General features: G+C 45.0%; 1 long non-coding RNA gene across 1 annotated transcript; it reads left to right on the top strand.

The window, feature by feature from the left end:
* Positions 1–2,683: 2,683 nt before the first annotated feature.
* Positions 2,684–6,308, top strand: LOC131425055 (uncharacterized). Its single transcript, XR_009228897.1, has 2 exons — positions 2,684–2,878; positions 3,227–6,308. It is a non-coding gene; the product is annotated as an uncharacterized LOC131425055 (long non-coding RNA).
* Positions 6,309–10,693: the final 4,385 nt, after the last annotated feature.

Below are 10,693 nucleotides of genomic sequence, written 5' to 3'. Positions count from 1 at the left end.
GTGCCAGGGTCCCAGTTTCCCCTTGTCTGAGACCCTGGGAGGATTCGACTTCAGGGCGTTACTGATTTCCTCCCTGCCACTATAACTCCTAATTATGAAAAAAAGAGGAAAACTGTATGTGTGTTAACCTCTTGTGCCTAACTGCTGTCCTGTAGACTAAAGGCATATCCTGAGGGTAAAGGGGACATCTATTGGTTGTTAAACAAACACCCTTTTCCTGAGGAATTTACAAGAGGGGTTGGTTAAAAGAAAGCCTCCCTCTAGCAGAATAAAGAGATCACAGCACATTTTAAGCATAGGAATGGTAATGGGGACATTTTAAAACAGACTAATGAAAGTTACCTATGTGCATGATGGGAACATGGCCATCTTCTTACTAATCTCCCCATGTCTCTCTCTCATTCCTACAACCTGAATTGCTAGTGTTTCTGACTGGTAAAGGAAGGGAGCATCCAGGAGGGAGTAGATGCTGGGTTGGGAGTGCTGTAATTGTAATTAAAAATGTAATTGGGGCTCTCCCTCAGTGCCATTCTTCTACTGATCACCCTAGGTACCCCTTAGGGTGGTTAGGAGGAGGTTCAAGAGAAGAAACCTTAGGATTTTTGCCTGAGTGTAGCCCAAGCCAGAAATTCCACAGTTGTTCCATACTCCTTCCTCCACCTCCATGCATCCAGGGCAGATCAGGACTAGGGACACTGTGTACTCACACCAAGTGCTCTCTGGCCTGGACAGAAGAGTAGGAAGCAGCTTCAGCAGAACCTAACATGCTTACTCTGTATTGAACTGGTGATTGAGAGCTGCCTAGGCTGGGAAAACTTTCACCTGAGTCTTGAAGAGTGGTGGCTGCATTAACAGCATTTAAATAGCCAACAAGTGCCCATCATCCTCCAAAATGAAAGAGACATGAAGCTGCAACTCAAACAAATGTGGGGTGCATAGAGAAGAATTTACCTCACTGTAGATCTCGGTATAACCTCCAAATATGATTTTGCTGATTATTGGTGAGGAGTCCTGCTTCCCGACATGTTAAGGTTTGAACATTACAGAAACACCTGAGGCAAGCATATAAAGCAGGTTTTATTTAGAAAGGGTGACCTAGACTTCTCCTCGGAGGGAGAAGGGGCCATAGCTGGTATCCTGGTATCTCAAGAAGCAAGGTGTTCTGCCCTTGTTATAAGTCCTAGGCTTCCTTTGTTCTCCTGACTTCCCCCTTATCTTCTCCTTCCTGGGTACCTGACTAAGCCCAGGACTAGGCCCAGGAATGCATGGGAGAGGGCCCAAAGGTGGGAAACAGGTGGGCTGAAGGGGAAGGGCAGGGTGGAGTAGCCAAGGACACATTAACAACCTATATCAAGGGGCAATTCCTGGGTCAGGTTACCTTGCAACATTTTGGAGCAGGGGCAGGTTCCTGATAAGGGTGGAGGAAGGGCTCTGAAGAAATTAACATCTCAGTCCCTCAGAGGACATGCTCCAACTTTTCAGACTCACTCCATCAGCCTCTTTGATCCGACCTGAGTCAATTTACCTATCTACACTGACTGTCTAATGCTGGCTTTACTATGATGTGTAGACTAGTTTGGAATTCCTGACCATGCTCTGAACTCAGTCGTGCCTGGCTCTCCTTGACCAGATAACTACCCTCCCTGAACCTCAGTGGGACCTCAGAAATTCTGATGTTGGAGTCTGAATTTTCTCCCTACCTTGAAATATTAGCCTATGTAGGTCATTAGCCTGCTATCTGCCCTAGTATTACTCGTGCCAGATCCCTGTTAGCTGTAAGGTCAGCCAGTGGTGACCAAAATGTGGCAGATTTAAAAGGCTGATGAATGAGGCTTTAATGAAATTTTGCTCCCAGGAGGAACCCTCAGACCAACAGAGTGGGTAAGAAGAGGGTCTGAGGAGAAGCATTTGGCTGGGAGGGAGGGGTGTTGACAGGACTGGAATTTGTACTGGGCTTAGGCAGGAATGGAGGGCTTGGAAAAGGAAAAGAGGTTTTTAGAGTCCCTTGTCCTACTGGGCTTGGTCAGGGGTACCTGGCTAGGTTCCAAGACTGGCCATGAGACCCACTGATTGACAGATGGTTCCATCAGTGCCTGATCAATGTTTGTTTAGTGCACACAGTCTGCTTGGTGCTTTGTTCCTCAGTCACCTTCACTGACCTGACATCCAGGCCTTTTTGATGATATAGGGTGTGTGGATATTACCTGGCTACTTCCTGCTGGGTAGGGGCTCTGGGGGCAAGGATGTGGCTTGGGTGTTGGTTCATTGGGAAGTGACCACAGGGGTGTAGGAGCCTCTGGTTATAGGTCACTCTGGTGATTTTACCCATGCACTTTTGTGTGAACCTGAGGAGGCAGGGAGCAATCATTAATAGAAGTCCTATTACTAATATAGGAGTGAGAATGGGAGTCGGCCACATAATGAGGGTTGAGTTTAGCCAGCCTGGCCAGGGGTCATTTTAATGTTGCTTTTTAAGTTTTTCACCCAAACAAAAGAGGATGTTGACATTCTTTTTGACCAATCCAGTTTCATTGATACAGTAGCAGAATTCTTTCAGGAATAGGCAGGTTCCTCCTTTGTCTGCCATCAGGAGATCTAGGGCTCCATGGTTCTGTAATAAAACTTGGGAAATAGATGTTATTTGCCTTTGTAGGGAAGTGAGAGAGGAGGCTGATGCCTCTACCACTTCCTGAAGTTGTTGTAAATCTTCTAAGTAGTGGTTACTGCATAACCAAGTCCTCCTGCCCCCAGTCCAGAGGCAGCAAGTAAGGAGGCCAGAGAGAGTCCAACTACTACTGGCAGAAAGATGGCCCATCTTGTCCTGGAAAGGGAGGAGTAACAAGCCATGTTAATTTGCTGGGAGCCATTAGCCAAGTAGGTATGACAATTTCCTTGCCAGCGTACCCCATGTTGCAGTGACATTGAATGTACGTGACCTTGCTCAAGGACCAAGGCAGATTAGGGTGTTCCCGGTTTTAAGATAATCGTGTTTAGGGTGTTCCCAGTTTAGGTTCCAGGTTTAAGGTTTAAGATTATTCCTGCTGGGAATAGGGCGTATCCTGCTGCCTGAGTTCCCCTTAAGTTCTCACGGGATTCAGACAATATATTTTGGAGATAGAAGCCCAGTGGGAGTGGATTTGGGCAGAGAACGTGGATTTCCCCAGAACGTGATTGTAGATGGCTGGTGTGAGTTCTGGAATAAAGAGTTGCTGTTTGAATCTACAAGCTGTGTGGTGGCTCGTGATTGTGCGCCCAGCCAGACTGTGGCATTTGGCGTCCCGTGCGGGGAACTTCTGAAGCTTAGAGGTAAGTGAAATTTCTCACCCTTGGGGAAGAGAGAAAGAATGGGTGAACATTTCAAAAAACAATGTGTTATTGTTTTGATTTATTTTGTTTTTATTTCAAGTTGCCTGTTCTTAGAACTTTCTCAGGCAAACTGGGGAAAATGGTTGACTCAAGGTTTGAAGTTGTTCGCCTCCCAGCAAGAGAAATTGTTAGAGGAAGGGGGCACCCCAGTGAGACCAAGAACAATTAGGGCATATGTTGATACAATACAAAAATGTAGCCAATGGCTTTTTAAAGATGAGTTATTAAGTATATTAATGAGACCATCATGGTATCCTGTAGAAGGATTTTTCTTCAACAAGAAAGAGATGGCTAGTTCTGTTTACTATATTTGTCTAAGATCTTGGTTTTTACAGACATCTGATTAATTTACAAAGCTGAAGTGTTAAAATATCAACCACTAAATATAAAATCAAGTACTCTTTACTTATTAAGTTCCATAAGGTAATATATTTAAACATTATGTGTGTTTTCATAAATTGGTAAATGGAAAAATGTTTAATATTGCTTTGTGTCTGTGTCTTTGCTAAAACAAGGTTACTAAGTGTTAAGATTCTATCATGTGTAATTTATATACAAAGAGTAGAAAAATTTTCATTTGGGTTTCAATTATAGTATTATAGTATCAAAACATGAAAGTCTTTCATCTTATTAAAGTGGAGTAATTTGTCTAAATCAGAAATTTTATAAGAGTTGTTTCAAAATGTGAATTTATAAAAAGGGTTAATGGTTAAAAAAGAGAGAAAAAGATTCAAGATGTGGAAATATATTTTAATATAATAAAAGGTTAAAGGAAAAAGAAATGTTTCTAGATGAGATAATCTCTGTGTGGTAAAGTAAAAAGTTGTAAAATGTCATTTAAAAAGATTTTGAGGAAACTAGACTTACTTTAAAAGCTTGAGAAAGGAAGAAAGAAGAAAAAGGTATTTGTACATGGCAGATTGAGACAAAGCTTCTCAATGGAGTTAAAAAAAAAAAAAGCCTTTGGTTGAAGGGCAGCCATGTAAACTAACATTGAAGCAATTTAAACAGAATCTAAGCCTCGTTTAAAAGAGTGAAGTTGTAGGTGGTGAAAAAGTACATTTAAAAGTACAGTATAGATGATAATTAAAAGGCTTTAAAAGGTTAAATTGAAGGTGGTCGAGATACCTTCATGGCAGAAAAAAGATTGCTTTATTGCATCATTCGAAGCCTAGTTAATCTTAAAGGCATTACTTTAAAAAAAAATGGGAAGATAATAGGATAAAAGATATTTAGATAAAGAAGATTAAAAATTTAAAGTGAAAAACTTTAAAGACAGAAGTATAGAAAGTTAAAAAGAAAAAAGATAAAGAAGATGTAGGAAGATAGAAAAGATGTAGGAAGACAAGAATTTTAAACCCACAAAATAGGAAAAAAAAAACTAGGAGGAAAATAAGCAACTAAGGGTAAAAATACAAACCTTAGGAAAAAAAAAAAAAACTAGAAGATAGAAATAAGATAGAAAATGGTTGAAAATGTCAAGTAAGGTATTACACAGATAGAAAATGCAAAAAGCTAAGACAACTATTAGATACAGACATACTTATTAAAGCAAAAAGAGGGAATTGGAAAGGGGTATATATCCCCCAAAGATAAACTTAAAATAATGCTTTTTACTCTAAACTTTTAAAATTTGGATTCATAGGGACTTAGTGCTGCGGAAAGACACATGTATCCAAAAAATGTACATAAGCCTAAGGTACTTTGGAAAGATATTCTAACAGGACAATGGAAAGGTCCTGACCCAGTGATTGTCTGGAGTCGGGGTTTTGTTTGTGTGTTTCCACAGGGAGAACAGCAGCTGATTTGGATTCCAGAGAGATTAACTAAAACAATTTCTACAGATGGAAAAGAAGATGATTTGACTCAAATCCATAACAGCTGATATCCAGAACTCCAGCTTGGCCATTCTTACATCTGCGACAGTGATTAACTAGTGATGCAATTTTTATTTCCTTGCCAGCACACCCCATGTTAATTGTGGTAGTGCTGACATATCTTTGCTGATGGTGTCACCAGTGATGCAATTTTTCCCAAGGAGCCGTCAATTGGCTTGGTGTCGTGGCATTTCTGTATCCTCCTCCCTTCTGCTAGTGATGGTCTAAAATTTGGGGGCCAATGGCTTATGCTGGACCGGTAGTCAGTGACGGGTATGATCCAATTGCAGTGGTATCAACCTAAGACAGGAGGCTGACGCCTAAAGGTCAGTTTTCCGATGACGGGTAAGAACCATATGTTGAATTGGACAACCTACCAGTCACGGTCCATAAGCCACATTAACCTCACTCCCCCACTGGCACCAAGGCCAAATTTGGGGGCCAACAGAGGTGAGGCAAAGAACCTCACCCCCCCAGTGGTGCATAGACCTATCCACAAGTATGGCTGTATGCTGGACCGGTAGTCAGTGACGGGTATGATTCAATTGCAGTGGTATCAACCTAAGACAGGAGGCTGACGCCTAAAGGTCAGTTTTCCGATGACGGGTAAGAACCATATGTTGAATTGGACAACCTACCAGGCACGGTCCTTAAGCCACATTGCTTGTTGTTTAATTAATCCGAAGGGGGGAGATGCTGGGAGCCATTAGCCAAGTAGGTATGACAATTTCCTTGCCAGCGTACCCCATGTTGCAGTGACATTGAATGTACGTGACCTTGCTCAAGGACCAAGGCAGATTAGGGTGTTCCCGGTTTTAAGATAATCGTGTTTAGGGTGTTCCCAGTTTAGGTTCCAGGTTTAAGGTTTAAGATTATTCCTGCTGGGAATAGGGCGTATCCTGCTGCCTGAGTTCCCCTTAAGTTCTCACGGGATTCAGACAATATATTTTGGAGATAGAAGCCCAGTGGGAGTGGATTTGGGCAGAGAACGTGGATTTCCCCAGAACGTGATTGTAGATGGCTGGTGTGAGTTCTGGAATAAAGAGTTGCTGTTTGAATCTACAAGCTGTGTGGTGGCTCGTGATTGTGTGCCCAGCCAGACTGCGGCATTTGTGCCCAGCCAGACTGCGGCATTAATTCAGCCTCACTGTACAGTTAATTGAGGGACAAGGTGGAAGGAACACAAAAGCAAAGGGCATGTTGAGGCTTAGATTTTTTGTTATGGTACTATTGCACCAGAAAAAGAACCCCTGCAAAGCAAAGTTTGGGGAAGTAATTCAAATGACCTTGTCACAGGGTGCTGAACCAGAGGAAGTATAGCAGCTGTGGATATTTCCCTGATGAGTTATAAAAAAGAGATACTTCCACAAAGGCTGGAGAGGGGTGCCTTGGGGTATAGTTGAGGTACTGGGAGGAAGATCAATGGGAATCACAGTTAATGGAATACATTCAAAACCCACACAGAGGGAACAGTCTGAAATGTTATTAACTTTGGATAAATTGAGAAGCTGAAGGCCATGATATATTAGGGCCATCCATGAGAAAGGGTCAGGTTTAGGAAGCGTAACTGCATCCAGTTGGTGTTGAGTTCTTTCTCTTGATCCTGGATGGTCATGTGAACTTCAGGAAACACTTGTATTTAAGTTTTCCATATTCTTATAGAGGCTAAGCGGTGTTTGGCAAAACCTCAAGATTCCATAAGCTGAGAGCAAGTGGTGCCATCCTGCTGCCATTTCACTTGGATTCAGAATTGCCATCTACAGGTTGGAATAGAAGGATTTAGTAAAAGAAGAAGAGGGTTGATGAGAAATCTTGAGTTTGGTGGGCCCAGTGTGGTGGAAGTCCAGGATTGGACATTTGGAACAGGCATCTTTTTAAGGTGGGAGACATGGTAGCAGGCAGAGTGGCCCAAAAGCAGGAAGGGAGGGTTTGGGACAGGAAAAGGGGTTTTTAAAGTCCCTTGTCCTACTGGAGTTGATCAGGGGTAGCTGACTAAGATCCAGGATTGTCCAGGAGACCCCGCTGATTGACAGGCGGTTCCGTCAGTGCCTGCTCAGTGTTTCTTTCCTGCATGCGGGCTACTTGCTGCTTTGTTCCTCAGTCACCTTCATGGACCTGACATTAGATGTAAGTTCCAAAGACACCCAACTTTGTAACTTTTTGCACTTTAAAACTCTCCCTGCACTTATTTCAGATACTGTCCTCTGTCCTGTTTTTTTTGAACAGGTAGTCACTGATCGGCTCTCTTGTGTACATGATATAAACTTGCTTTAATTTGGTTTCAAATTGGAGTAGATGGTCTTTTCTTTGTGTCGTGGTTCAACAGTAGGCCTCTCTTGTTCTCCTGCCCTGTTTCCCTTATTTCTCTCCTTCCTACTTATGTGATTAGGCCAGGGGGATGCTGGGTGAGATGGCCCAAAGGAGAGAAGCCATGGATGGAGAAGGCTAGATGGAGCAGCCCAGGACACACACTTAATCACTCTGTACCTCCCTGCAGGGAGGGGCAGTTCCTGGAACAGATTACCTTAGCAACAGGTTGGAACAGGGGCAGGGTGTCTTGATAGGGAGGAGGAAGGCCTCTGCAGGTATTTCAGTCCCTCAGGGAGCCATCCCCAACTTCCCAGACTCACTTAAATTTCCCTCCTGGATCTGACCTGACTTGATTTATACAGGCTGCCTGTCTAATTCTGGCTTCAGGGTCCTCAGAGCTCCATTTTTTCTATGGACTGACACTTGGATGAACTGAGCTTTCTCATGCTGGAGCAGATGGTGGCTTGGGACAATCTCAAGGGCACAGGGGATGCCCTGGTGTGTGGAATTCTGATTTCATGCCATGTGAAGGACACTGAGTGGCAGAGAGGATCAGTGTACAGAGAGCTGGGGCCCTCTATGTGACAATCATCCTCACGTCACCTGTGCCAGGTGTGAGCCTGGTTTCATGGATCCCACATCTTGGTCTCCCCAGTCTCCTCCATGACTTCCTCTCCAGTGACCCATGTTGCTGTTTAACATTACTCAGTGCCTCATGCTTGGTTCAGATGACTCCTCCTGCAATTCATGGAAGACTGACATTTCTGACCAACTAACACTGGAGCCATGGCCAAGATTGCTGTGAGTTCAATTTGAATAAAAAATCCTTATCTCTTCTGCTTTCTCTGTAAGCACTGCTCCAGACTTCCCCATGGGAAACCTAGAGAGCAGTAGAGCACAACTCTTGGGACCAGCACAGCACCATGCACAGGCCTTGCAGGGAACATGCTGGTCAGAAGGACATTTGTTCACAGCATGAGACAGAAGGAAGAGGACTGGTATGAGGAGCACTCTAAGAGCAAGCACCTGACAGCACGAGCTGACAGTTATCTTGGACATGGGAGGACCAACTTGCTGCCTTTTTCTTCTGTCCTTCTGCAAGTAGCAGAAGATACCTGGTGATAAAGGTGACAGTGAGGTCACACAGACTGAGACAGGGCCTATATAAGCCCACAGAGAAGCACAGCTCCCCAGCGAGAGGCTCTAAGGGAGACAAACACCCAGAGACTCCCTGAGGCCTCCTACCATCACAGGAGCACTCTCCCCCAGTGGTGCTGCCCAGGGAGCTGGCCTAGTAACAGAGCCCTCTCCTGACACTGACTGCTTGACCCATCAGAAGGGAGGAAACACTCAGGGAGGCCACTGCAGACACATTCTCCCAGCAACAGCATCCATGCTCCTCCCTGTTATTGCCAAACCCATATCCACTCTGGTTTAGCTACCTGCATCAGACCATCCAGGGACTACTTTGTGGGCCCAGAGACACCACACTATCAGAGACCATCCAGAGACCACCTTGTGGGCCCAGAGACAACACACTATCAGAGACCATCCAGAGACCACCTTGTGGGCCCAGAGACACCACACTATCAGAGACCATCCAGAGCCCACCTTGTGGGCCCAGAGACACCACACTATCAGAGACCATCTAGAGACCACCTTGTGGGCCAAGAGACATCACACTATCAGAGACCATCCAGAGACCACCTTGTGGGCCCAGAGACACCACACTATCAGAGACCATCCAGAAACCACCTCATGGGTCAAGAGACATCACACTATCAGAGACCATCCAGAGATCACCTTGTGGGCCAGAGACACCACACTATCAGAGACCATCCAGAGACCACCTTGTGGGCCAAGAGACATCACACTATCAGAGACCATCCAGAGACCACCTTGTGGGCCCAGAGACACCACACTATCAGAGACCATCCAGAAACCACCTCATGGGTCAAGAGACATCACACTATCAGAGACCATCCAGAGATCACCTTGTGGGCCAGAGACACCACACTATCAGAGACCATCCAGAGACCACCTTGTGGGCCAAGAGACATCACACTATCAGAGACCATCCAGAGACCACCTTGTGGGCCAAGAGACATCACACTATCAGAGACCATCCAGAGACCACCTTGTGGGCCAGAGACACTACACTATCAGAGACCATCCAGAGACCACCTTGTGGGCCCAGAGACACTACGCAATCAGCAGAGCAGTGTCTGTAATGTCTGACGGACTTGCTGGCTAGGTATAATGGAGATAGTACTGTTCTGTGTGTGTTAAGAGTGTGTTCACTATAACTGCACTTAAAATGCACATGGCTCTTGCTAAGTGTCACCAACATTGCTCATGACAACTGAAAGGAACCTCCCGGTAATAGGGCGCTGGGTGAGAATTCCTTCCCAGGCAACTCAAGTCCATGGACAACTGCAAAAATACAACAGCTTTGAATGTGAGCTTGGCCTGGCTCCCAGGGCTGAGGAGGTGTGACCTGGCCTCCAGAGCTGGACACTCTTGCCATAGAAGACTGGAGCAGGACGAGATTCACATTCACTCTGGGGCTCAGCTCTCTCTCCTGCTGCTCCCAACAAGATGAGTCCAGCTGCACATACCTCACTGTCCCTGGGAGTCCCTGTGGGGGACTCAACTTGTCCCTGAAATCCTCTGGGTCTGTGGAAGGAGTGCTAGGACTGAAAAGGAGTGAATTATATTCCAGATTTGAATAATTATGTGAACACAAACCCTAATGTTATGATTAACTCTAAAGCAGTAAAATTGATGAGCATTACACAAGAAAGTCTGGACGATACACCACAGCTGTGGGGCCAGCAGCTGCGCTCTTGCACCCAAGAGAAAGAGGTCATGGGTAAGGGCATTGGACCACTTCCAAGTACCCAGGATGACCCAGGAAGGAAGTAGACCCTTCCCACCATGGACAAGTGATGGAAGTCCCTACTGGCTCTGGCTTGGGAATCCTGTTACTTCCTCATTCTGATGTATTCATATGGATGGGGTCATGTGTCTCCTACGTCTGGCCCTCCACTTGAATGAGGAAGCAGGTAGTTCCTGTTCACTTCCCTGGCAGTTGTACAAATAGCAATAGCAAATTGGTTCAGGAGGATTGATTAGGAGGG

Source organism: Marmota monax, unplaced genomic scaffold, assembly GCF_021218885.2.
Source record: "Marmota monax isolate L192 unplaced genomic scaffold, Marmota_monax_Labrador192_F-V1.1 WCK01_AAM20220418_F8-fsc01961, whole genome shotgun sequence".
Classification (NCBI taxonomy): Eukaryota; Metazoa; Chordata; class Mammalia; order Rodentia; family Sciuridae; genus Marmota; species Marmota monax.
Note: the sequence above shows the minus strand (reverse complement) of the source record. Positions and strands in the feature narration are given on the sequence as shown.